At 45.7% G+C, this 5,252-nt stretch overlaps 1 pseudogene; it reads left to right on the top strand.

Annotated features, from left to right (window-relative positions):
* Window positions 1-6: 6 nt before the first annotated feature.
* Window positions 7-5,252, top strand: part of LOC137879769 (GDNF family receptor alpha-1-like) — a 22,819-nt pseudogene continuing 17,573 nt past the window's right edge.

Raw genomic sequence — 5,252 nt, 5'->3', positions numbered from 1 at the left:
AGCCCCTGCACCAGCCGCGTCTCCACCGCTGAAGTGTGCAACAAGAGGAAGTGCCACAAGGCCCTGCGGCAGTTCTTTGACAAGGCAAGACACCTCTGACACAAGATCATAAAGAAGAGGGAACAAAACCCACTAGAAAGCACACACACACACACACACACACTGGGGGTTTTACAAACGACTGAAAACTGATAAAAGCCCAATGTCGTCTATCACAAAGGATCTGCTTCAAAAGGAGGAATGATTTTGAAGTATATAAGTTAGACGGGGAGTCAAAAAATCACAATAAATAATCATGTGGGCCTTTTTGTGCATCGCCAAGCTTTGATACTGATTCAGAAAGTTGTTTTTTGCAGTCCGTCCCATATTGTAAGGAAAACGATGGGAGACGTTGTAATCACAACCCGGCTTCCACGATGTCCCTTTGGAGTAACTTAGCTGGGATCTCTCCCTTTAAGCAGCAACATGAATCAATAGAAAACTACAGAGAGTGCATGACATTGTTAATCTTGTTGTGATTGTGTGAACAGCCTTAAGCTTCAAGTTTTCTTTGTGTTGGAGATAAAACTAGATGCCATTGTTCTATTGAAGCCAAAACTGTTTACAACCCTGTTACTATCAGTCATTAAACTCTAATATCAGAATGTATTGATGTTGTTATACGACTGAAGCAATGTTAAATATGCATGAGAGACAATTTTGGCATCATACTTGTTTTATAGGACTGTTTAAATTTGCAGTTACTAGACTCAACTAGACTAACTAACTCAGCTAGAATGTGTAATGCGTGCTTTAAGCTCAATATTTGGTGGTTTGTTTTACTGGATTATCAACGTTAAACCAAGAAGTTTGAACCTGAAAGACCCTCCAGCGCAACATTAAGTGATGAGTTTCCAAATTCCGACAGCGTCAGGATCCGTTTGTTTGGAATAAACAGAGGAAATACTTAGTTAGCATGAGCAGCAATAGCCGCTGTGGGTGGTCAACAAAGAAAACAACATCAACAGAAAATCTAAGGGAAAGAAGTCTCAATGACCAAATCGAGAATAAAAAGGAGGTCTTTGCATCTGGCTGGTAGGGTTAACGTTGCGTTTGATTGCTGTGCCACACAGGTTCCTCCGAAGCACAGCTACGGCATGCTGTACTGCTCGTGTCCGCTTAGCGACCAGACAGCATGTTCTGAACGCCGGCGTCAGACCATCGTCCCCGTCTGCTCGTACGAAGAAAAACAGAAACCCAACTGTCTCGAACTGCAGGCCTCTTGCAAGACCAACTACATCTGCAGGTGGGAAACTGTGTTTTCTGTATGTTATTGTCTGGTATTCTGAGGGCTTTATTAGACAATAAAAAAAAGATATGATTGGAAATTAGGGAACAGAGAGTAGGGGAATATTGCACAACGAATGTACCCGGCCAGGTGCAAACTGTGGACGCTATGGTTTATTACATTACATTACATTACGGTCATTTAGCAGACGCTTTTATCCAAAGCGACTTACAATTCAGTATCTATCTACACACCGTAGACGCAGCTACAGGAGCAATTTTGGGGTTAAGTGTCTCGCTCAAGGACACATTGACATGAGACTAGTAGAGCAGGAGCCGGGGATCGAACCTCCGGCCCTCTGATTGAAAGGCGGCCCTGCTCTCCTCTCGTTATGATTGACCAAATCCCCCCAGATTTATAAGAAACCAGCACTATACTGAAAAGTAAAAGGAAACGTATGAACCGCATCGAAACCAAGCGGCAACCTCAGGTTCTGCTAAATGAAGCCAACGCGAAAGTGCCCTAAGCTGCAGTTCCTCAAATGGCCACTTGAGGCTGGCTCCAAATGTGAGTCAATCCCTGCAGCCCCTCCCCCCCATGGTAAAATTCACTTCCATTAATTCTAACCTTTACCGAGCGTGAACACTAATCTTTACAATAAAGTCTTAACCCCTAAAACTTAGACTTTTACCCAAATGTAAGGCGAGTCCCCACAAGGACACCGTGTCCCCACGTTGTACGAGGACACACATGTACAGAACGTGACCCCCTTGGACACCTCTTTACATTGTGTTGTCACTGTAGTGACCATCGCAGGCAGAAAGAAACCGCCTCAAGGCTCAGATTCACACACGGAAAAGAGCTATTCAGTGATTGACACCTGACATCACCTTCGTTGAAGTGTCTGTGTGTGTGTGTGTGTGTGTGTGTGTGTGTGTGTGTGTGTGTGTTCATGCAGTCTCTAGAGCCCACGGCCAGCAGTCTTGTGGCTTTCTGGGATTAAATGGAAGCATTAGACATCATAAGTGAGCTCCATTTGGACCGTGGCCTCAGGTCTCCCTCCCTCCCTCTCTCCCTCCCTCTCTCCCTCCCTCCCTCTCTCCCTCTCTCCTTCTCTCCCTCTCTCCCTCCCTCCCTCTCTCCCTCTCTCCCCTCCCCCTCCTGCCTCTACTTAACAGCAAGCAGCATGACAGCAGTGAATTCATACTGCGACTTTCTATCCGTCCGTCCATCTCTGTCGTTTCTTTTTTTTTTCTTCTCTTTTTTATTCTTTCCGTTGCACTCAGGGCTGAACAACGGGCCTCACTGCAGCACAGCTTCCTCCCAGTCCATTTGTCAGTTAGCTCAGATAGATTAAAGCCATGCTTTTCCACACGCTCCCTCGCCATATGTCAGGTGTAGCATATATACCGGCTGCTCCGACAACTCTCACCGCTTAGATAGAGCATGCTGTGCGTTCACATATATATATATATATATATATATATATATATATATATCACTGAGACATTCAGATAAACAGGATTCTGCTCTCCTTGTTTTGTTGTGTTACACATCCAGGTTCACACTAGTCTGAAATGCTTAATGTGAATATGTTAACATATGTGCTCCTGTTATTTGTATCAAGGAAAATGTATTCATTTGAGTACTTTAGGCCTCCTCATTCCCATCGAATAACATTTTGCTCATCGACTTCAGGCGCTGTCATCTTACCGTTGTTATAATGTTAATATCGCTAAAAGGAATGATGCAACATAAATCACTTTTCCGTAAAGATGGTGCTTTTGAAAAGTGACATTAGAAGGCTGTGTTGTGTGTCAAAGCACGCACTCACTCTCACCTAAACTGGTGAATTCCTTTTGGAATCCAAAACCTCCATTTCAATTTCACGTGCCGCTGCACCTGTGGCAAAAAAAGTGTAAACAAACATTTGTGAAGGCGGTGAATGAAACAGAACGGACGCGGTGGGGGGGGGGGGGGGGGGGGGGGGGGCTACGTGAGAGGGCCATCTCACTCAGACGTTAAGAAGGCTAATTGTGTCGAGAGAAATTACTTTTGAGCCACCGCCACCGCATTTGGACCCGCCATTTTGCTGCACATTCCAATCACATTGGGCCATCTGAATTTCTGAATTTCTCATATGGAAATCTGTCGGAGCTACGATCACGTCTGGCTTTTCCCGAAATAAGTTTGGATGTGTTTGTGTCGCAGGTCACGACTGGCTGACTTCTTTGTCAACTGCCAGCCGGAGCCTCGCTCGCTGTCGGGCTGCCTGAAGGAGAACTACGCAGACTGCCTCCTCTCGTACTCGGGCCTGATCGGTGAGCACGCTTCATTGTTATTGGTCGGCTTAGTCTTCAGCATTCCACTCTGTGGGTTGTTCTTCATTTTCTTTCATGATGTCTTAAATTGTTGTTTTGTTGTCAACGCTGAATTCTGGGTACACACATGTGATGGACAAAATATGTTTAAATGAATAAAAGGTAATGTCCTGATTGAAATTATTAATTAATAAACACCACAGATGATCTCCAGGGATGTCTTCGTAACGATGCATCAGCTACGAATGATGGAAACTTCTATAGAGTGCCGATCAGATCACACCGAGGTAGCGCTCAAGTTGTAGACTATTTATTGAACTACTTCATTTCGGGTACAACTTAAAGGCAGTGCTCTTTAGAGGTGTGGTAGTAAAGAAGCAGAAACCCTGCATGTGCACAAGTACAGTTTAAGTACAGTTTGCGATGAACATTTTGAGTCATAGTCCTTTAAAGTTCGTCTCAGCTGGAGGTTTCTGAAGTGTCTTAAACTGGCCCGCCTTAACGATGTCATCGTGTTTCCAGATCTCAGCGGTAAATTTGGTGAAAACAGACTCCTGGTGTACTCAACTGGATCGCACATCCACCCACACACACACACACACACACACACACACCGTCCACACGGCGGCAATTCATCCTGCATATTGCTAAACCAAAAAGCAGGCCTTGTTTTGGGAGCACCAGAGAACCATCCACTGGTGGAGTGAGAAATGACTGACTGCAGCTATTTACTCTCCCTCGCATGGAGGAAGCCCATTCCTCATTCCGCCGTTACTCGGTGTTCCCGGAAAAAGAGGGAAGGAGAAATAAATGCAACGAGGAGTTAACGCGGTTATTACGGCATCCATCTTTGAACACAGACGGAAGATGATAACTTGAGTCCTAAAGGGTTTTAATATGCTTTTCTTTCCGGCAGTATATTGAGATTCTCGACTATAATTCAGAGAGAATCCTCGTCTCGAGATCACATTACTAACTCCGATCAGAGGCGGGTGAATGAATTGTTCCCTCCGCCTGCTGCAGGTACCGTGATGACTCCCAACTACCTGCGCTCGCCCAAAATCAGCGTGTCGCCCCTACTGCGACTGCAGCAACAGCGGCAACAACAAGGACGAGTGTGACAAGTTCACCGAGTTCTTCACCGAGAACACCTGCCTCCGTAAGTTGACCGTCTGACCGGGCTGCTCGCTGTTCTGTTCTCTTCTACTCTTTTCTGTTCTACTTTCTGTTTCCATCCATCCACTCCGGCTCGGCTCCTCTTTTATCCTCTCTTTTCTTCTCTTGTCTCTCCTTCCCTCGCTCTCTCCTTTCGAACCAAATATATCCCTTTGCCGTGCTCGCATTGTTATCCCTCTGCATTATAGAGGAATGTGTGTGTGTGTGTGTGTGTGTGTGTGTGTGTGTGTGTGTGTGTGTGTGTGTGTGTGTGTGTGTGTGTGTGTGTGTGTGTGTGTGTGTGTGTTCGTTTGTGTGTGTGTGCCCAAAAGCTGCAGCAGGACTCCTGCTCCAGATCTTTGACAGAAAGCGGCTTTTTCATCCAGCCTTCTTACCCAACCACTTTAATTAACAACCCACCTCAAACACACACACACACACACACACACACACACACACACTGTCTTTCTCTACCGCCCCCCCCACACACACACACACACACACACACA

This window comes from Cebidichthys violaceus, unplaced genomic scaffold (assembly GCF_023349555.1).
Source record: "Cebidichthys violaceus isolate CVI_PGR_0920_01 unplaced genomic scaffold, fCebVio1.0.p SCAF_255, whole genome shotgun sequence".
Lineage (NCBI taxonomy): Eukaryota > Metazoa > Chordata > Actinopteri > Perciformes > Stichaeidae > Cebidichthys > Cebidichthys violaceus.
This window is presented reverse-complemented; position numbering and strand designations above follow the sequence as displayed.